Raw genomic sequence first — 23111 nt, 5'->3', positions numbered from 1 at the left:
GGACTTCGTCGGCCATCAACAGATCGCGTGCCCACGCCACACTTCAATTTTCATCTACAACTCTTAGCTGTTTTTACTAACTTTTCGTTCTGTTTTGGTTCAACTTCGGTTTAACTAACATTTTAGTTGTGTGCCGTTACCGTTAGTGGCACACACGCACAATCACACTTTTGTACATACTAACCGCCATTTTCATAAAATTTGAAATTTATTGAAATTAGCTCGACTGCATTCGAACTTCGGGAAACTGTAAAATATGTGTATATTTTTATATATGTAAATATGTTATATATAATTTTATGCATTAAATATATTTGTATATATAGAATACTAAAAATCTGGTGACAAATAAAATATCGAAGCATTAAAATTCGTAAATCAATGCGAATCCATTATTTTATGACACTTGTGAAATTCTACACCAGTTTTAGTTATACCGCTATAAAGCCATTATAGTCCATGTACATGCATATATACTACATATATGCCCAAATTAAACTTATATATTCGTTTATTTGTAACTATTATAACATACGTATATACATAAAGATCTATTTTGGTTTACGCAATAAATATGTTCACACACACACAAACACATACTTACAAATAAAGAAAATATATTTATTTTTGGCATTCTTTTCGATTGTGTGTCATTTTTGCCACATCTGCGACATTGATGCATGGGTTATTTGCCCAAAATGGGAGTACTCAACTTCATAGGTATATACATTTACAGACTCTTTTGTATGTGCATATGTATATGCATACATACTTGTACATATGTATATATTTGTATTTGAATATGGGATATGTCCAAACATATATGGATGTATGTCTGTCGCAGCTCCTCCTTTTTCGACATCTCTTTGCTTAATCAGTCATTTAGTAATTTTTTCGGACATTGACTGCTTTTTTTCTTCTTTTGCTGGTCATCTCTCAAATGGTAAATGACCTTAAAGAGATGTTTGACTAGTGTCGGATTTCGCCATTTCGGTGATTTTGTGGAAACAAGCTTCCATATTCATTACTTAAATTTAGTTTAATGTCTGCTATTGCCCAAATTCGTTTCGAAAGGTGGAAAGCAAAGTTTTGAAATTTACATAAGTCGATACAAATAATACTGATGAGTCATACTAATTTTGTTAAAATGTTAAGCGAAATTCTCGTAAATTTTTCGAAATGTCTGCAAAAAATTATACATAATATTCAATTATTCGTCAATATTTATTTTTCCGCCTTCAAAGTAATCCCCACCAGATGTAATGCACTTCTGAAAACGATTTTTCCAGTTCTCGAAACACTTTTCAGAAGAACTTTTTGGGGTGGCCTTCAGTTCCTACAGTAAATTTTAATTTATCTCTTTGATCGACTGAAAACGGCTACCACGGAGCGATGGTTGATCGATGGTATTAGTTTCGTTTTTGGCTTTAAATTCGGTCACAATCGTGGCTCTATGCGATGGCGCATTATCATCCTGTAAAATCCATGAAGTGTTTTTCCACAATTCCGGCCGTTTTCGACCTCAAACTAAAACTCATAAACTCATGTCTCATCGGCAGTTATAATGCTCTCCATGAATATGGAATCGGAATTCGCACGAAATCGTTTGTCTTTTTAAAATAAATTCAGCTTTAATAAAAATATTCCCTAAATTATTCAATCTTTCTAGCCACGTGGTTTGATTTAAATAATCTTTTATTCGAATTAATTTATTAGGAAAAAATATATTTTATGACGATCTTTAACTTGATTTTGATCGGCTAGTTTGAATTGCAGCTATATGTTGTAGTAGTCCGATCTTAAAACTATTATATGTCCTCAGATTCTAGCGTTTCCTTGGATAATACTCTAACCCAAATTTCGTGAAGTTATTTTCTGAAATAATATTTCTTACAAAGACTTAAGTTTGACCTATTAGTTTGTATGGCAGTTACAGCAATTCCGGCGAATGAGCAGCTTTTTTTGGGAGAAAAGAACGTGTGAAAAATTTCAGATCCATATAGGGGATATACAACCGGGCATACAGAAGAACATGACTAAATCGACTAAGCTAGATACGCTGATCATTTATATATTTCGGTTTTTGGCAATCGCTCGTTTTAGTTTGATCAGTTGTTTTTGGTTGCATCACCCATTAATGATTTCGCTCGGTGTTAAAAGCTCGCAATAGAGCACGTCCTTCTGATCCTACCAAATACAGCGCATTACCTTGACGTCATGGCTATTCGGCTTTGTCGTTGATTTGGCTTTTTGGTCAAGCTTCACATATACTTTTTTGAGTTTAATGTTATCGTAATAGATCCGTTTCTCATCACCAGTCACAATCCGATGTACGAGCGGCTTCTTATCGTACCGTTAAAAAAGCATTTTTGGCATGTGAAATCGTCTCTACAAGTCTCTTGGCTTCAATTTATAAGTATATAATCCAATTTCTTTGCATTGAATACATCCGAGTCATTATTTTGACCTTTATTACTATTTTTTGTGTTAATCATTATTTTTATGTACATACAGTATTACAGTAGAGGAGTCACAACTTTCGTGTTTTCGTCAGGCAAGTTTGTTTAGCTGAACTGGTTAATCAAATTGAAAAAAATATGTATACTTCAACTTTCTTTCCAACTGTAAATGACAGTAAAATAATGAATGCCTTCGTTTATTATATATCAGTCATTATTTTCAAAGTCAACTTCATAAACTGTATAAATTGGAGTTTCCTTTTTGATTAAGTTCATCACAAAATTGAATGAATTGAAAAAGTTTCGCAACGATTTCTATGCAGGATTACATTGAACTTATGATTTTTGCTATATACATACATATACGAGGTTTGACAATTAAGTAATGAGTCTGATTTTATTGCCGCGAAAAACGAAATGAAGAGAACCGTCGCAGAAGACTGTTTGGAACAAGTGGAAAACGATCCCACGCTGCTTGATCGAGTTATTACAGGCGATGAGAGCTGGTTTTTCCAATACGACCTGGAAAGCAAGCGCCAAAGCTCACAATGGTTGTCTCCGCGCGCCCCCCGCCCGAAAAAAGCTCGCATGAGCAAGTCGAAGGTGAAAACGAGCCGTGAAACCGTCCACAAAGAATTCGTTCCACCGGGGAAAACGGTAAAAGTCTACTATTGCCATGTACTCGAAAGATTGCGAAAACGTGTTATCAGGGTGCGTCCAGACATCGCTCGTAACTGGATCCTTCATCACAACAACGCGCCGTGCCACACCGCCCTCAGCGTGTCCCAGTATTTGGCCTCTAAAGGGATCGCCGTGTTGCAACAGCCGCCTTATTCGCCCGACATGTCACCCTGTGACTTTTTTTGTTTCCTAAAACAAAATCGGTGGTCAAAGGAACCCATTTTGAGTCGATTACGGAGGCGGCCGTGACGAGGGTACTCGCGGACATCCCAGTCGAAGCGTTCCAAAAATGTTACGAAGCATGGAAAACGCGCTGGAATCGCTGTATAGCTGCCCAAGGGGACTACTTTGAAGGGGATGGCAGAGTTGCAAATAATTTTCAAATATACGGTTTTTATGGAATCAGTCTCATTACTTAATTGTCATATCTCGTATGTGCCGGGTTTTCCAATATGGATGATATGATTTGAAAGCGTTTTGACCATTTTTAATATACTGATCTGTGATCTATTTTTTTCATTGTACGAGTATTCGGTAATGTTTACAATTTGATCATGGAAAGATATGTATAGTCAAGAACAAAATCATTTTTTTTTTATGAGGCCCATTTTCATCTGAGTGGTGCGGTAAATAAACAGAACTGTCGATTCTAGTCGGCGCCAATTGGAGATTAAAAGTGAAGCCAGGTCCTTCTCCTCCTGGTCTTTTCAACGGAGTGGAGGTCCTGCTCTTCCTCGGCTTCCACCGGCGGTAACTGTGTCGAAACCTTTCAGAGCTGGAGAGTTTTCGTCCATTAATCCATCCTTAAGAACTGAGACCTATTTTTTCTCGAAAAGAAATCATCTCACTCTTATTGGAAAACCCTGTACAAGTGTTCCCGTAATGGTGGCGCTCATACCTTTTTATTGCGCCATTAAAAATCTACTTCGTGAAATATTTCATTACGAGTATTTCCCTCCTTATTATATGCTCCTACTGTATTAAGAAGGAAATAAAATCAGCATAAACAACTTCTGAAAAGATTTTCCACAAAAAATAAAATAAAATATGGTCCACACTCAAGCGTGTCACTGACCTTGAATGCTTTACAGCCCACCATATTTACTTGATAAATGTTTGACAGTGTACAAATTTTGATTTTGATATATGCGATTTTACTGCAGCGTTAGCGCCCAGTTTATAGCCGGCATAAAGATTACGAATGAATTATAATAATTTTGTTGTTGTGTGGCTTTTATCTACAGGCGAGTTGTAGATATGTATGCCTCCTTTTGCTGGATATGAGTTATGACCAATTGTATGTGCAGGAAATGTCAGTAATTGCCAGCTGTAAGAAGGTGCTGAAATTTGGTAGGCCTGCTACTCGTGCCTACAAATGAGGGTAATCTGAAAAACTTTCTTTAGTTGCTTTATACAAAGTTTTTCATTATATTTGAGTGTGAATTGTTGAAATATGCTGCCTTTTTGATATGTCAATAATTTTTCTCGATAATAAACCTTTAAACTGAATAACGGTGTTTTGCTCATAATACACTTTTTCACTTACTGCCGGGGACAATATGCTTAAAAGCTGCTTGTCACTTATTTTATGGTTTTGTTTGTATGTATGTATGGATGTCATATAAATATACACATATATACTACATATACATATATGTTTATTTCAACTTTTAGCACCACCGAGATTATAAAAATTCGCCAGGACAAATGTGTGATATAAATTTTATTTCACACTTTCATTTTACTTGCTTCGCCCGTAGCAATTTCGACTTCCTTGAAGTAGCGCCCGCGATTTCGCTCGTATTTTAACATTGCTTTTTGCCCCTCCGCCCACTTTTCTGCAGCATTTGTGACACTTGAACGGTTAACGGTTCTTCCCTTTCATTTGACTTATCGCAGTTCGAGTTGTCATAAACTTGTATGCGTTTTGTGTGTTGTTATTGTAATTGAGGTAATTTTATGGCCACTTATCGTCGTCCTCCTTGTGATTCTCAATCATCCTTAAGTGGCCATCAATGCCACAATTGATATGCTCGATTCCGTTAAAAGTTCCAGCGCTGAATGTTTTGTAGGTGACGAAAACTATTTAAAGTTGCATTATCCGCGCGAAGGAAGAGAGGTGTTGGGTGTTGAGTGTATTATTTGTGGTTAGGTTTATGTCACTTTAATGAACTTGCTTTCATAAATGTGCTGACATTTTTGTTGAGTGCGTGAATGCTTTTGTGTTATATGTATATACATACCTGTAGGCATATGCCGTAGAGAAATGTGCGAAAATAATTTAAAATATAATAAAAAAATATTTTTTCTTTGGTTTGAGCGGCAAATTGTTTCCATTAATCAACATTTCAATTACACTTTATAAGCTTAATTAATTGCATTGTTGTAGTTAAGGTAATTAACTCTATTGAATATATATTTTGAAATACATATGTTTAAGGAAGGATGCAATAATACCATAATTATGTAGAAAGCCAGTGGCTTCGCAACTAGCGTGTGGTGTGGTTGCTAGATTACTCAATTCAATCTAATATACAACCAAGACATTTTTCTTTATAACTGCTACCCTTATACAGGCCATGACAAAGCTTGTGAGTTTAGTTTTTTTCTGAAAGACCTCCTCTTGAACTCTAGCAATCGTTTCGATGGCACTTCAAATTTGTAGGACTCACTATTTATGGGGTAACATCAAAACGCACATATTTATAATAGTGGCAGAAGATCAGCGAAGATTCTAGCACAGTTGTAGAAGCCAATTTTATATATACCGGGTGTTTTTAGAAGTATGGAATTTTACAATTATCTAAACCAGGTAACTGAGCCCATAAACAAATGAGTTCTAGAACTCTTTTCACATATAAAGGGTCCACAAATAAACCAAATTTTCTTATTTAGAGTGCGAGTACTTCTGAAGAGACTATGCCAGCTGCTTTACTTTCTGAAATTTCCTCTCTGTAGGATTGCGTTTGGTTAACCTTTTTTCCGGAGGATGACCCTGCTTTAGAGGCTTCAAAAATCGATTTTTTTGAGAATTTTTTTGGGAGGGAAAGAAATAATTGATTAATGCGAAATTTCTAGGGTTTATAGTTATATATTTAAACATCATCCGCAAATTTTTTGGATACGAAATCTTTTATATTCTGCCTTTGGGAAGCAATTGCCCGAAGCATCTCGCATGTGCATTTGCCGGATGGCGGCGAGGATGCAGGTCGCAATTCCTATCTGAAATAAAAAATTCAAAGAGATTCATATTTGTTATTAACTTATCTTCTAGTTAAACTAAGAAATTTCGAAAAATAGTGAAAAATTATACAATTTTTAAAAAATTACTTCTTTACTTTATGTTGTAATTTGACTTTTCCTAATTTTTTTTTCGTTTAAATAGAAGATAATTTAAAGCCAAAGATAATAAACTCTGCCCAATTTCATGCGACGTTTAGTTTTTTTTTTAATGAAAAGCCGACAAATCGTGCATCATAGTTCTCTTATTCTTCCCAAACGCTCAGATACCTGCTAGACACTCGGCCACTATTTCCCCTCTAGCTTGGACAATATTTCGAAACCCCATCTATAACTTTGTGGACATATTCTTAGATAATTTTTAAAGAGATTTAAAAAAACGTATTTTTTTAAACTTCCAAAGCAGGGTCCCCCCATAATATACCCTGTTCAGGGTATAAAAATGGAAAATTGAATTTTTTACAAGAGTTTAAGCAAAAAGTTAGCCATATTAACACTTTTTGCGGAAAAATAAATATTTCAAATAGTGACTATATTGGTATTATAGGTTCATACTATGAAGGCGGAATTACTATCAATTAAAAAAATTGGTTGATGAAATTTTTAACTAGCGTGTGTCGCAAGTTCACAAAAAGTCTTTTTGAGAAACCCGTGTTTGAAAAATCGATATTCGGAGCTTAAAGAAAGGTCCTTACTTTAATAGCCTAGAACAATAATATGAATCTGGATTTTTTTTAGCATGTGTGATTCATATTTTCATTACTTTTACCAATAACTTAAAAAAACATCTTTTTATCATTTTATTCAGTTTTCCCCGACTTCACTATGTTATATGTCATGAGGCATGGAATCATTAGGTGCATTATTCGGCTATACCTAGGTAGAAAATTAATCCGTACGATTTTACGATATGGTTTTTGTATCTTTATATTTTTCTTCAGCTATACAGCGATTCCAACGCGTTTGGTACATACATATGTATATCATACATTTTGTTTGTGTTTGTAGGAGTCAAGTCAAATATTTGTCAAATTTCTATTCAAACTAGGATAAGGTTCGTTTAAATTTTAAATTTCTAAGCGAAGGGATTATACAATATCAATTACCTTAACCAATATTTGCAAAAAAAAAAAATATTTAAAAAAAAATCACATCGTTGCATACTTTTAGGCATATTATATTGGAAATGCAATTTGACAAATATCGCATGGTTTATGCATAAGATAAATATGGAAATGGTAGATAATTAGAAATGAACTTCCTTTCCATAACTCGCTGCTTATTTTGTTTCCTCAGTTGTGATTTTGCTACCGTTCAGTTTAGTTGTGTTTGCAGCTCATTAGACTTTATACATATAAGTACCATAAAATAGAAATTGAGTGAAGTGTTCTTTTTAAATTTGTTATTAATTAAGTGCATTTGTTTTGGGTATACGGTATAATTTGTTTAACTTTGATAAATTTGCAAGCTGATCACTCGCCGTGGAACCGCAAGCGCCTTGCACAGCAAGAAATGTGCGACTGCCACCGGCGTCAAAGATGAGCAGCCATATTGTTTGCTACTCGTTAGTTTTGCTCATTTGAATGATTTTATGTACGTATATACAAGTGTTTATACATTTCTTATATTAAATTCGTATTATTACTTATTATCATATTGCAAGTTTTCCTTGTACCCTTATACAATATTTTCTTCCTCTTCTTGTTCAACATATAAGAAAACGGAATGATTTTTAATGCGCGACTCTACTATTGTTATCGCTGAAGTTGATATTTGTTGTTGTTAAATTTGCCTTATACTTCGGAACTTAACTAATAGGAAAATTTTACGCTCGATAAATACTTTAATTATGATTGAGTTTTTTCAACTTTTTTTATTTCAGTTATCAATCTAGGCAGGTCATTGAATAGTTATAAAATTTGAAAACAATTGTTTGTGACAGCTTTCAATTTAACAAATTTAAACAATTTAACCTTAATTTCATTTCGACAGTGAAAGTAATTTCATGCATGTAAAAACTACAAAATACAATTATTTTTAATTTGAATAATTGAACTGGGTTATGGAAAGTGTAGTAAAAAGAAATCCATTGCTTTTACATTAAATTGAAAAATTTATTAGGCATAGTTAGAATGATCTGATTAAGGTGAAATATATACAGCTTTGTTCGGCAACTCGTTGCCATTTTGAAGGTAAATTCTTAGTGCCAAACTCCTCTACTTCCTATTAGCAAAGAATTGGGGCAATCGATTGACTGGAGCGTATTTTGTGCGAAATTTTCCTCCATGCAGATCATTCACTATAGATATGAACATGTAGTAATCATTGGGTGCCAGATGCGAAATATGAGGTGGATGTGTATGGTTCATCCAACCAAGCTCACTGAACGATTGCTACCTTCAGACGGTCCCTTGTTGATAGCAAAGGTCCGAATTGAGTACGTGATTATCATTCTCAACTGAAACTCTTCCGCTTTTTTGCTCTTTATTCAATGCTTTATAAAAAGTGTTACAGTGATCGAACTTAGTTCAAATATGCGCCGTTTCGTTCGATAATATGTTTCTATCTAGACGGCAATTTCATAATACCCCGCTCGTAGAAGCCCCCCTCCTTATTTGCAAAGAACTCGGACAGCCACTTTTCAAAATCCTCTTTTGAGTTCAACTTTACACCAACAAGGGCATTCGCCATGGACAGGAACAAGTGGTAATCACTTGACGCTATGTCCGGGATATATGGTGGATGCGATAAAACCTCCCATCCGTGCTCCCGTGCCTTCTGACGAGTCATCAACGAAGTGTGTGGTCTGGCGTTATACAAGTGGAACAGTGCACCCCTCCTATTGTCCAATTCTGGACGATTCTGGTCGATCGCCTGCTTCAAGCGGTCCAGTTGTTCGCTCCTTATCTTCCTAATACACAGTTATATCATATGATCAAATTTACCTCGGATTGATCCGCATCAATATCTTTTGTCTACCTTTTTTATGAAAAGCTTGCCTGGCGAGTTTTACCATAAATTGAACCTCGAGTTTGCTTGAAATTGTGTGTCTCGGCTACAGACTCATTGAAAATATTGCTGAAGTTTTCTAGTGAGTCTACCTCGAACAAAAGTATTTGCGTGGTACAAAGCATTCAGTGAAGGTTGTGAAGTCAGCGAAAACTTGTCTCTAATTTGCTCTCGAAAATCTGTATCTACTTTTTTATTTATTTTTATTTTTAATTCGCTATGAATACTAAGAAGTTATAATTTCCAAAGTTGCTACACGATTATATCAATAATATCCCAGTGATTAAAGATTACACTGGAGACGGAAGAAACATGCACATTTTGTTGCCTCCCCAATTTTGAAATCCGTTTGCGTGGCAACGTGTGTACTCGCATGGTTGTGTGGCTTTGTTCGAGTGCTGTCAGGAAACAATTACCTCCACCCGGCAACTTTGCAATGTTATCGGCTTTCTGTAAGTGTGGGCAATAAAGTTGTATTACAAGCACTTCCTCTTTAAATTTCCACGAAAGGTAAAAGATCAAGCCGACAATGCTGATAATAAAGTTTACGTGAAGATGAAGAAGACAAATGTGAAGCATTTAAACCTCCACATTTAACTTTTATACAATATATACCCACACACGAAATATACTTAGATGCAGCTTATGAAGAAAAATTCGAATTTCTGGATGTACTCGTATGCTTGATTTCAAATTCTCATGAAGCGCTTTTGCGATATGAGCTCCTCCACTCTAAAACAGATTCATTTAAACAAATACTAATACATAGCTGGAAAAATGATTGAACGTCCGTACTGTGAGACATTATGTCGAATGCAGACACATATTAAAAAACCCCAAGGACAAATATGCGAGTCAAACCAGAGCTAACCACAGGAAACCATTTTGATGAGGAGCATTGCAATCCCACACTTACAGCGACAAACTGAAGCAAAGCCAACAGAAATACCGAATCTTCAACCGAAATAGCCAAAGCGTTTGACAAGCGCTTTCACTACAACCCTTAGCAATACATACATATATATGTACAACATAAAACTCATATCAAAAATTTTTCTGATAATGACAATAGCGACGAAGCGCACATCAAACGCGGCATATACAGAAAGGATGTGTCAATAAAAGTGAAATGGAATTGAAATGAAAATGAAATCAAATCAATATAAATATATATATATATATATATATATAGCATCAAATAAATGGCTAGCAAGGACTCGGCAAGGACGAGAATGTTCTGTGCTCACTTTGAAGAAAGCGTCAGCAAAAAATGCTATCAAATACTGAGGCGGCAAAGCGAAATAAGTGAAATGCAATGAAAGAGAATTGTCCATAAAAGGTTCATGCAAGTGTGAAGATAGAGGAATATATACATAGTTAGTAAACTTGATAAATGTATTTATTCATAGAAAAACTATAAGTGAGCATGCATAGAAAAGGTTTTTAATTATCGGCGAAAAAAAGTTATTTCAGTTCAAGGTGAACAAAGCACTGTTGGAGAACTTCAAGATCAGGAATATTAGAAAATTTTACTTAAAAGGCAGATGATTACATTCTTATATTACATATACATTATAATCCAATACCGAAATCCAGAATGTGAGAGATGAATATGCTTGATTATTACTTAAATATCTACCGATTTTTTCTGCTGAATTGATCAAATTTTTCTCAGATTGCGTTAAATGAATCGTACGTTGAAGCGCACCATAACTGGTGACGAAATGTGGTTTAGAAATGTGCCGATGAAACTGTCCAAGAATCTAGCGAATATCACTGCAAAAATTAGCCCTCTTGAAGCTAACTTTACTCCATTAAAGGAGTTCTGCATTGACCGAAACAATAGTAGATCGATGGTGCAAGGTCAGGGCTAAATGGTGGATGCATCAAAACTTCCCAGCAAGCTCTCCCAGTTTTTGCCGCGTCGTCAAATGTGTATGTGCGTTGTCCTGATGGAAGACGAAGACTTTCTGTTGATCAGTTCTGGATGTTTTTTTCAATTGCTTGCTTCAATCTCATCAGCTGTTGACAGTAAAATGTGGAATCAATCGTTCAACCAGGCTCATAGTGGATGATTCCTTTCCAATCCCACCAAACATACAGCATGTCCTTTCGAGGCCTCAATTCTGGCTTTGCGAGCAATTGTTGAGCTTTGCCACGCTTGGACCATGATCTTTTCATACATTATTGTTGTATTTGATCCACTTTTCGCCTTCTGTTACCATTCGCTACAGAAATTATTCGATTTCATTTCGTTTCAGCAAAGAATCGAAAATTTTAATTAAGCCCATTAAATTTTTCACAGAGTGTGGTACCCAAACGTCGAGCTTCTTCTTGTAGCTAACCTCTTTTAAATGGTTCAAAACCATTTGATAATGAATGTTAAGTTCCTTAGCGATATCATGGCTGCTTATGTGACGGCCCTGGTAAATTTTTCCATAATTTCATCGACTTTTTCAACGATAGGTTCACCAGAGCCTTAAATTTTTCTGAACGAAGGTGAGCGAACCATTGTTGTGTTACACGAACTGATACAGCATCGTCTCCGTAAACTTCACAAATTTCATTGGCGACTTACGAAAACACTTTTTCGACTACCTAATATTATTTGGTTCCAATTGGTTGGGTGGAAGGAACATCTTTTCCAGTTGAGATGGGTGCTCAATGACTGGTGATATTTGTCGCTTGAACTTCAAATTGTTTTTCATTACAAGGAAACCCATTCAATGTCTATAATATCAGTTCAAGCTGAGTATTATAGCACTATTTCTGACAAGGCTATGCTGAAATTCATTCTAGCGTGACATTGACTGACTTTTTGGCCAACGCGAGACGAGAGTAATCGCTCAGCCAACGTGAGATTTGCCTCCCTCTGATTTTTTACTATTTTCGAAAGTGAAAATACGCTTTGGAGAACGCCAAGAGCCTATTGAACCCGCGCTGAAGCTTCTAGCAAGTGTATAAAAAATGGGATTAAGAGTTGGCATGCTAGTATTGCTTCTGCAGCCTACTTTGAAGTCGCTATTAAAGATTTGTATTAAAATTTGTGAACTTTTTTTGTCAGTTCTGGGGAAATTTGTTTAATTTCCTCATATTTATATGAAAACCAGTTATTCTACTTCGGAACACTTTTTTTTATATAAGAACTGTTGTTAAATCTAATGCGAGATCAGTATCTAAGGCGATTGATCTACTATTTTTAACTTTGTACTTTTTGCCCTTTGTAGGTTATGCTAAAATTATCGATATTTTTTACCAAATAAGTAAATAAATGAGCTTAAATAAATTTTCAGTGCGCACTTCCCTTTGTTAAAGGCAGAACAATAACAGCAATGGCTTTAATATATTGATAATAAGCTATTAGCGAAATTTATTTGTTATTTAAGTATTGGCATTTTAGGCCATACCATCGCATTTTCGCATAATTTTCTGAACAATCCAACAGCTTAATTACCTTGCAACATGCTGCATGAAGCACACAAGTTTTGTTTAGCTAACAAATGTTGCTAAAAGCCTAAAATAATCGAGATAAATATGCAGTAATATGTATCCAAATGCACTGAATGAAGGCAACTCGGCTTCACCATACATTTGATTATGTAATAATTGTGCCAAGGAGGGGAAAACTGGTATTTCACCCACTCAAGGTCTTACCCATTTCGATTCGGAGAGTACATGTTATGTAGTGGCAAATTCAGTATCGTTTGATTGTTAGGCACCACATCGTTTTGGACTTTACTAATCATATGCTCAGTCAGATTTCGTTTTACGACCTCTAACTCAGACTTTCTGGCACTGAAATGCTTCATAGAGTTATTTCAGAGAAATTAGATGTTTCATAAATATCTCTCAAATTATGGTTAAAGTAGTTAGATATTGTCCTAAAGACATCGTGAGACGCTGTAGTAGGTCAATCGCTTCTATACAGATACAACTTGAACGACTTTTTCTCGAAATTGTATAATTTTCACTTAAAATTAAATGAAACACTTCGAGTTAATAGAATCACCATAGCCCACTGAGGCCGTCTTGAAATGAAACCCAAAAGACAGAAATTTGATTATTTTTTCCTTATTTTCATAATAAATTGTCGTAGTTAGGTATTTCTTTAGGTATCTCAGGCGACTTAATCCCTTATTTTCACTGCCTCGCGAACTTATAACTCTCTCACGTGTTCAGTTTTAAATCAAAGTTCAGTAAAAGCGATATCAAGTTCCAATATAAAACCTCTTAAAGTTAGAAAATTTTCTTATTCGTCACGGTTGCTTTTGTTGATGTTAAATCTTTAACCTTAAATTCCATAACTAACGTCTTTAACATAATTTATATACATACAAAACCATAAGGACGGATTACTCCAGTATTACACAGACATCTCGCCAAATGTAAACAGGCTCAGAATAGGTTCGCAAATATGTTTTGTCACAATGGAATTGTGTTTATTCAAGAGATTACTACGGGATATACGAGGAGTACATATATTATGAATCAATAATAAAAACGTACAGGGCGCATTGCTCGTGTTCGCCACCCCCCACTTAGCAACTAATCGCCAATTTATTTAATGATTTTTGCGCATTTTCACGCCAAACACCAGACGGCGCACAAGAATACAACAAAATATACATATATTTATGCACACACATTTTTTCTTAACGGTTTTTATACCCTGAACAGGATATCTTCAGGGTGCCACGAAGTTTGTGGCACCCAAAGAGAAACCATACTAAAACACATTTATTTTGGCAATAACCTTTTTTTTATTCAATATAGTTGTTTTTAAGAGTAATACACTGATTATACCGGTCCTCCAACTTTTCGATACTAGTTCTATACTACGATTTGTCTTTTTCTTCTTCTCAGTTTCGGCGATCACCTTTTCTTTCGACGAAAATTTCTTCCCACCGAGCATTTTTTTGAGCTCTGAGAACAGGAAGTACTCGCTTGGCGCCAGATCTGGAGAATAGGGTGGATGTGGAAGCAATTCGAAGCCCAATTCATGGAGTTTTGGATCCATGTTTCATCCAATATCGCATATCGACACAAAAATTCGGGTTTATCGCGCTTGAACATCTACAAACATTACACCGAATCATCAACTCGTCATGGTTTTCGTCGGTAAAAACCTCTTTTGGGCGTCCACTGCGTTCACCGTCTTCGGTGCTGATTTCGTCATGTCCAAACTTAGCACATTAATCCTTGATGGTTGATTTTAGTGTCTGCTATCTCGAATAACTTCACTTTAGGGCCATCCTAAATTATTTTTTGGAATTTTTCTGATGTTTTCGTCGGTAAATTCCTTTTTATCCATTTTTTTTTCACGATATCATAAATAGCTTCTCTCAAAATGTTATAATTCGCAAACCAATGATCCGACAGCTGTCAAATTTATGTACGCGCCTTTTGAAGGTTGGGGCTAACTAAAAATCATATAGATTTAATTCTAGTAGCGCCATCTATGTGTCAGGCAGGGGACTTTTCAATGGACCTTATAGCTGCCATACAAACTGATCGATCAAAATCAAGTTTTTGTATGGAAAACCTTTTTATTTGACACAAAATTTAACATGGCTTGTGGTATTGTCCTACAATCATCGAAAGCATTGCTTAGATCGGACCATAGCTGTCTCACAAACTGACAAATCAGATAATATACCATATAGAACCTTTTACCTATAAATAAATTCACCTGTGTAGGGTATTTTAGCTGTGGTGCATTGAAGTTAAGGTTTTTTTTGTTGTTATTTTTTTTTGTTGCTCGCATATCTACATCTATCTGCACTTACATATACGAGTATGAACTCATATGAGTACAAATGGTGCGATAGGGAAATAAAAGGCGATCAGGGAGTGTGGTGCAAGATAAACACGACTCCCTGTCGCAATATGAGTATGTAATTACGACAGCCATGTAACAGTACCAAGGAAATGCCTGCTCTGTGCGTTTGTGTTTTTGAAAAAAATATTATTAACTCAATTTAAAATTGATGACATTCCAACATGAACGGCCGACCAGACAAGCTGTGGAGGCTTGCAAGCACAAACTTTTGTATAGGTGTGCAAATATATGTTTAGCTGTGTGTGCGTGTTTACATCCCCAGACAAACTAAAGCATTTACTTAGTTTAGATGATGATAGCTATTGAATTAACCACATGCTATTGCGGTACCACACGAGTATGTGGACGGTTACACACACACACCAGCAAGCATTTGTAGATTTCGAAGAGACAAGAGACCAACGCGCAAAGGAGAAGATAACATCTTATATGTATATATGTATGTATGTGTATACATATATGTATATTTAATATGCATGCCCTTACTATCTAACCGTTAAACGCAGCGTCAGCTCTGAATCCTTAAGACAAATAGACAGCCATTCAAGCAGATAGACACGGGATTTTATTCATACTTACATACCTACAGACCCAGATAAACACCGTGCTATATCTATATACATATGTATGTACTCGTATTAGTAAGTCACATTGATAGTTCTTCAAGCAGTCCATTCAGTTAGTCCGTGCGTCTTCCCATTGACACACTTACTTGCTCAGGCAGCGTCGCACTTAAAGAGTCAACGATTACCTTGTTGAGTGGAGTGTCTGTATGCTGCTGCTGCCTTATGTCTTGTAGTTGTTTATACCCTTTCATAAGCAAACCCACTTACTTGCTTGAAAACATAAATATTAGTCTGTTTGTAAGCGTGTGGGCCAATTTAGTTAGCTTCTTGTAAATGTGCCAATGAATGGAAAATACACTCGTTATATATGAAGGGGTGTATGTGTGTGCGTGTACTGCTAAGTGAATAATGTAAGCGTAAAGTGAGTGACTGTAAGTGCAGCCAATGTGTTGCCAATAATGTAATTATTCAAATATGCTTAGCCACACTATTTTGTACCGGAATGCTTATGCGTGTTAAGTATCGATTGAAGGCACTCAACGGCAGACAGACAAGATAAACGCGTCCACCACTCAACGGGTTTGGGGAAAATGTTATCAGCCGATATAATGATACAGGCTTTAGGCATGAAATTGTATATGTATATTTACACATGTATATTTCGTAAGCTGATTTTGTACACTGAAAAGCTGTTGAGGTTTGGATGGGAACTACAGCTGATCCTCTCAAAAAAGACGTTTTGCATTGACCACTGTATCTCTAGATCCCCTGAAATTAAAAAACGTAAAAAAAATAATTTAAATCTAGTAAAGCAAATGGAAAGAATGAGCAATATTATTTTTTTTTCCAAAATGGCGGTTTCTAAAAAACAATAGATTTTTGACCAAAATACCGGCCTTAAATTGTTCATAAAAAATAATTTTAGCTGAGAAAAAACTTCTATTAATTACTAAAATAAATATGTAAGAACCTTATGTCAAAATTTGAGACTAATCGGTTTAGCCGTTTTTGAGTAATGTTGGTCACCGACTTTGAAAACACCATTTTACAGATCAAAGCTATGCTTAAAAATAATTGCCGAAAAAAACTAAAACAATCGTATTTGAAACTCAATCGTGTATTCGAGTGTTTCAAAAATGTACTACTCTGCTAAAAAATAAGATAAATTAGTTTATAAAACATAAATTCTTTACTTATTCTTCCAAATTAATTTCATCTCCTTCCTCGTCCGCTGAAACGCACTTTTGCCAACGCTTTTCCCAATCCTCGAAACAGTCGAAATCGTATTTTCCCGGCATAACTTTCAAGACCTTCTTCGAATTGGTTTTTATCTCCCCAATCGTGTCAAAGCGGTGTCGCCGAATTGGCATTTTGAGTTTAATGAATAGCCAGAAATAGTACGAAGCCAAATCAGGCGAATACGGTGGTTGCGGAACGATATGAGTCCAGTTTTTGCCAAAAAAGTCGCGAAGAACCAATGTGATATGACATGATGCGTTATGGTAATTTTGCCACTAATCGAGAGACTATTTTGAGCCACAAAACATTCTACAAAAGTGTTTGTGCTGAGCCAGATAATATTCCAACAACAGCGAGGTCTCTACATAGTTGTCAATCGATGATTTTCAAGTATCAATTCTTTAGATTTTTGAACGTGGCCCTCGTTAGCAGAGCGTGGGTCGTCTTTAACGCGTTCTCTATCAGCTTTGAAGTCGTTGAAACCATTTATACGAGTAACACTTATAAACGTTTTTTGTGCCATAATTTGATCACCAAGGGCCTTTCGCAATATTTTCAGCGTATTTGCACAAAAATGGTGTTTTCTCACTACAGGCAAACATTGTAAAAATCGAATAATAATAATATAGTTAAGGTCTTCCATTATTTTTGCATAAAGTTAAAGGTTTTAAGGTGAAGATAACTTTATAACGTCACTCTCAGAGAATCCCTCGGTTAAGAACTGGGACCAGTGGTTTTCACAAGATTCACTTGAGGCGAATTTTTCAAATTTTTTCATTTTTTTCAAAATCATTCGCCATAGACAGGAATAGGTAGTAATAACTTGGTGCCAGGTTCGAAATATCGGTGGATGCATAATAACTTCTGGAGCTTCTGGCAAGCCACATCAATGTGTATGGGCTGCTTTTTTCCTGATAGCTGAAATTCTTCTTCTATTGCCTAAAATTGGCCGCTTCTTCCGCAAATAATTTTGTGCATACGTTCATAATAGTGTTTCTTAGATGTTTTTTCATCATCTTTACACTTCATATGACTATGACCAGCAAATTTTCTACTAACTAGACGTTGTCTCTGTTCATTTAGAACTTCTACAAAATCATTTCAGTAGTAGTCTATCCGCACCACTTCTTCACTCACATCATTTTTTTTAAGGATTTTTTGATTACTTGATGTTTTGATGCTCAAGAGCACTTAAGAAAAAAATGTATATGATCTACTTAAGCTAGCAAAACATTCTTCTTCCTTATTTCACATTTTTTCAAGAAAACTATAGTCTACATCTTGTCGAATGCTAGTTGCCCCAGCTGGGCAGAACAGAATGAGATGGAATCATCTAGGCATTTTCTCCCCTACTGTCTTTAGTTTTAAAGATCACTATGGACCAACTTTCTCAGCTATCCAAATGGGGTCGGGGATGGGGATTGCTACCTTTGGTGAAATGATGACCCATACGACCTAATCTAACCATAATAGTATATGCCTAAATATCTAACAGCGGATTTTTTTGCTAAGATTAAGTTTTAGGCTATCTTTTTTGTGTAAGGGGAAGCATCAAAAGCTAGAGTACGGAACTTGAATCCGTTAAACCTCCAAACTCCCAACTCCAGGCTCTCCCTCGGAACAACCTGATTAAGTATTACTTCGAGAAAAGGATAACACATTCAAGTTTCTTTTATGGCACGGACTGATGGACACCTGATATGCTCTATATGTCTCAGTTTTTTGATGATTGACGCTGCCGCTTCGCTAATAGCATTCCAGTTCCAGCAGACTGACACATGAGCGTCGTCAAATTTTCAATCGTAAAACTACCACCGAGTATAGTTTTAACTTTTTCCTTTGTACTTAAAAAACGAGTGTAATAAAAGAATGCATTCTGAGAGTCCTCATAGCTGAACACGTCGGACAGCTCAGACTAATGTCGATTCTGTACAGGTTGTTTCTAAAGCAGCCATGTTCACTTAGTATTTGGGTTAGGTTGAAATCGAGGTGCCCATGTCGTCTTTCGGTCCACGAATGGATGTCCGGTATCAATCTGTGGGTCTACTATCCTTCGAGTGCGGTCTGACACCGCTGCTGCCATATTGTTAAGCTTTCGACTGTCTCTTCTATTTTGGCTCCTTTAGACGGCTCTGATACTTTGTTTACCCAATCGTATTCATCACCCTAGATGTCAATGAGCATCATTCTGGATATTACTTCACCAGCATCGCATTACAAGCTATTAGTGCCGGCATCCTATGCACTGTGCTTATTTGTTTGGCATATGATTTAATGCCTAGCGCCTGGATCCATATTGGAGCCGCATATAATACAACAGATCTCATTACCTTTACGAGTAAAAATCGGCGGGTAGAACGCACGCATCATTTGCCATCATTTTTGATAAGGCGCTTAGGATTGTATTCGCTTCACCTGCAGTGTATTCTATATGAAATTTGAGCCTTGAGTCTATTATTACTCCCAGATACTTTAGTTATGGCTGTAAATGAATCTCACACTCCCCTGTTCCGAAAGAAATACTTTCCTCCATTTTTCTAGTATTTTTGCTTAACCTGTTCTAAACTTATTGAGAAAAACCATTGGTGCGGACCAAATGCAATAAATGTTTATGTGAGGTCATCTATGTAGGTGTTTAGCCCCTGCTACCAAAATAAGGTCGTCTGTGTATTAAATTATTTCGACGGATTTTGATGTTCCATAGAAGTGGGCCTAGAATCCAGCTTTGCGGTACTCCACTCGAAATAGAGTAGCTCTTGGTGCCTTAATCAGTATCGAATAGTAGTCGCTTGTCTTCAAAATAATTTATAATAATTTTCATAAGCTACCTGAGTCAAATAACATACGCAGTCTTGATCATTATCCACATTTCACAGTAATGTTTCTCCTTAAATCCAGAATTTCTGCATTTCGAAAAATAAATATTTACAAGCAGACTTTTCAATAGATTTGTGTACAACATTGAAACGTCTAAACAAGCTTATGTGCTCGAAAAAGTTATTTCAGTGGCATTTCAGCGAAAGTTGTGTTGCGAAGGACACATCCATTAGTGTAGTAAAGTGATCAAAACAACGCGGTGTGTTGCTGACAACAGTAGCGAAAGCGTTGCATTTCAACATATTCAACATATCAAATGCCTCACACATTCTCCTCTATACATATACAATAAGCACATAACTGTATACCATATGCCTCCTAAATGCTTAAACCACTCGTCTTCACACACAAATGCTTATGCGCAGTCAAGCTTACACTTCGCTGTGCTTGCGCCTGGCTGCCTTGCCGCTTAACTGGCCACTTTGATTGTAGCAAATTCATGTCGGTGTGTCAAAATCAAAATGTCCTGCAATCAGTATATATCATCATCAACGTCATTCACCAACATTCCAGGTATGACAACTTTATTGTTTGTTGGTGCTATCGTCGTCTTCTTGTTGTTGACGGTGACATGAAAATGTGCTGCTACTACTACTGCCATTATTGTTGTTATTACCGCCAGCGTCGGCTCCAAGTAGCGCTATTTTTATACTTATGTATATATTTGTATGTATGTGTTCATCGCGTCGTAAATGTCACTTTGCTTGGTTTCTCACTCTTCCAGTATTTCGTTTTTCAGCTAAGTTTTGTTGCATTTATAAATGACTATAAGCGTTATCATTTTCTGCTGGTTTGTTGACAGCATTTTTGCTGAAACCATCGTTTGTGGTGTAACTGTCAAACTTAGAAATCACTGAAGCGCTTCAACTTGCTTTAAGGACACGGACGTCGTGGAAGAAAAATTTGATATTTTGGTCCTTGATTGACCAATATAATGTGCTATCTCATCTATATTAATACGTTAATGTGTTTTGAAATATATTTCATTTTATTGTATATTTGGAGGTAATATTTGGGAGGTAGCGAAAACTCTTAGAGAACAGCTGGCTTTTTCACGTTGACCACTCTTTATTTCTTTTATAAAATGTTTGTAATTTTTATATATTAGCATTCACTTTTGTTTGTGATATTTTTTAATCGCCTGAAATTTGGCAGTAACCGTGAATGGGAATGTACTACAAGGTTATAACTAAAGGGGATCTATTTTGAAGTTCCCTACTTTTTCAAAGAAAAAACACAGAAACTTCAAATTTAAAGGGCAATGTTTATTATCATTCGAGAAAACACTCTTTGGGAATTATTTTTTGGAGATTATCTCTTTCAAATGTTGGCCTCTACTACGCTTCAGATGGTCCATCTGTTGAGTCCAATTTTCGATGACTCGTTCGTTTCAACTGGCGACACACTCGTGATGTTTTGCTCCAAGACCTGTATCGAAGAGGGATTGTCCGCATAGACTTTAGACTTTACATATCCTCCCAGGAAAACGGTGTGATATCACACCATCTGGATGGCCAATCGTTTGGCTCAAAGTGTGAAATTTTCTGTTCACCGAAGTCTTTTCAATGAATTCATTGATTGATGCGATGTATGAGAAGTAAAAGACGGTTTTAGCCAAATGCTGCCGAGATCACGAGTTTCAATTTCAGGCCGGTTATCGTGGCGCGATAACGATCGCCATTGACGGTAACATTTTCACCTTCATCATTTTTGAAGAAAAATTTACCCATAATTTCACCGACCCACAAACCACACCAAATCGTTGTTTTTTCTGTATGAATCATCGCTGAACAAAATTAGTTTCGAAAACGTCGGATTTTTTTTTGGTTTTTTCAAAGGCCCCTTAGAGCAAAGCGATGTCGCTTGAGAAGGTCGAGCGGCTTCAGTTCTTGCACAAGCTCTATTTTGTACGCTTTTAATTTATGCGCTAAGTCGTTCCGTACGTCAGCCCGAGTTGCTGCAAACTGCGCCGAATCGACTCTCCACGGTCTAAATATGAAGTACAATCGATACAATTAAGTTCTGAATATAACATCATTCAAATGACACCCACGACTTCTTTTGTAGAAACGAATTCGATGAACCCAATTTTCGAGTTTTTTTCCACTAAATCAAGTGGTATGTCACGAATAGGATGTTCAATATTGATGTCTAAATCTTGAAGAGAGTCTTGTTTATTACTAAAGACTAAATACTTCAAATAACACCATAGGAAGAAGTCTAATCGTAATCGTAATATCGTTGAAGATATTGTAGAGTTGTTTTGGGGAGAATCCGTGAGTTTTACGTGAGTACCTACTGTCGACAGCATACCTCACAGTTCTTTCTATAGCTAGAAGCACGAGAGCTTGGCTCATGCGAGTCCTCCATTCAACTCTTTTTCTGAAGATAAAATCGAAAAAAATAAAAAAAAAAACAGTGCTCAAAAATCTTCGTGTTGGCATCAGAGAGATAACGAAGGAACTCAATACTTTTAATGGATCGACTAAACATTTGGGTTAATGTTTTGGGTTAGCATGATTGCATCTGATTTTGTGGCCAAACACGAAAGGAAAATGAATGCTCAACACCCGTATTCACCAAACTTGGCGCCCTGTGACTTATTCGGATTCCGAAACTGAAAATTCCACTGTGGGGAACGCACCATGAGTCCAGGTCCTAGTTGTATTAGTCTAAGAAAAAAATATTTATCGAATCTGATCTATAGATCGTACTGCCCCTTCCAACTTAAGCTGTTGTTTTATGGGAAACTTGTTCTTTTGTTATGACATCTTCAAGAAATTCAGCATAAATTATAGGGAAGGCTACATTCGTTGAATAAATTGTTCAGATCGGACCACTCTAGCATATAGCTGCCATACAAACCGACTTTCAAAATTAAATTTTGTTTATATATTTTTTGCAAAAAAAAATACACCTGTCAAGGGTATTATATTTTCGGTGCAACCGAAGTTAAAATTGTTTCTTGTTTTTACATAACATATATAGAAGCTTGAACATCTCTCATTAGAAAACGATTTTGTATTATTGTATTGTACAACTGTTGTTATAATATGAGTGTGTTACATTTGATTTGACATAGATTTAAGACTGACTTACTAGTACGTAGATCACCTTGAATAGTTAAAAACAACTTCCTTGTGATTTCAAAAACTCCTTAATTTGATTTTAGATCCTCGATTCGTGCTGATCACTTTGCCT

General features: G+C 36.0%; 1 protein-coding gene across 1 annotated transcript in view; it reads left to right on the top strand.

The window, feature by feature from the left end:
* LOC105233100 (glutamate receptor ionotropic, NMDA 2B) overlaps window positions 1-23111 on the top strand; it is a 250271-nt gene that overhangs the window by 19106 nt on the left and 208054 nt on the right. The gene's annotated exons all lie outside the window — the stretch shown is intronic.

The sequence above is a fragment of the Bactrocera dorsalis genome, chromosome 4 (genome assembly GCF_023373825.1).
Source record: "Bactrocera dorsalis isolate Fly_Bdor chromosome 4, ASM2337382v1, whole genome shotgun sequence".
Taxonomy (NCBI): domain Eukaryota; kingdom Metazoa; phylum Arthropoda; class Insecta; order Diptera; family Tephritidae; genus Bactrocera; species Bactrocera dorsalis.
Note: the sequence above shows the minus strand (reverse complement) of the source record. Positions and strands in the feature narration are given on the sequence as shown.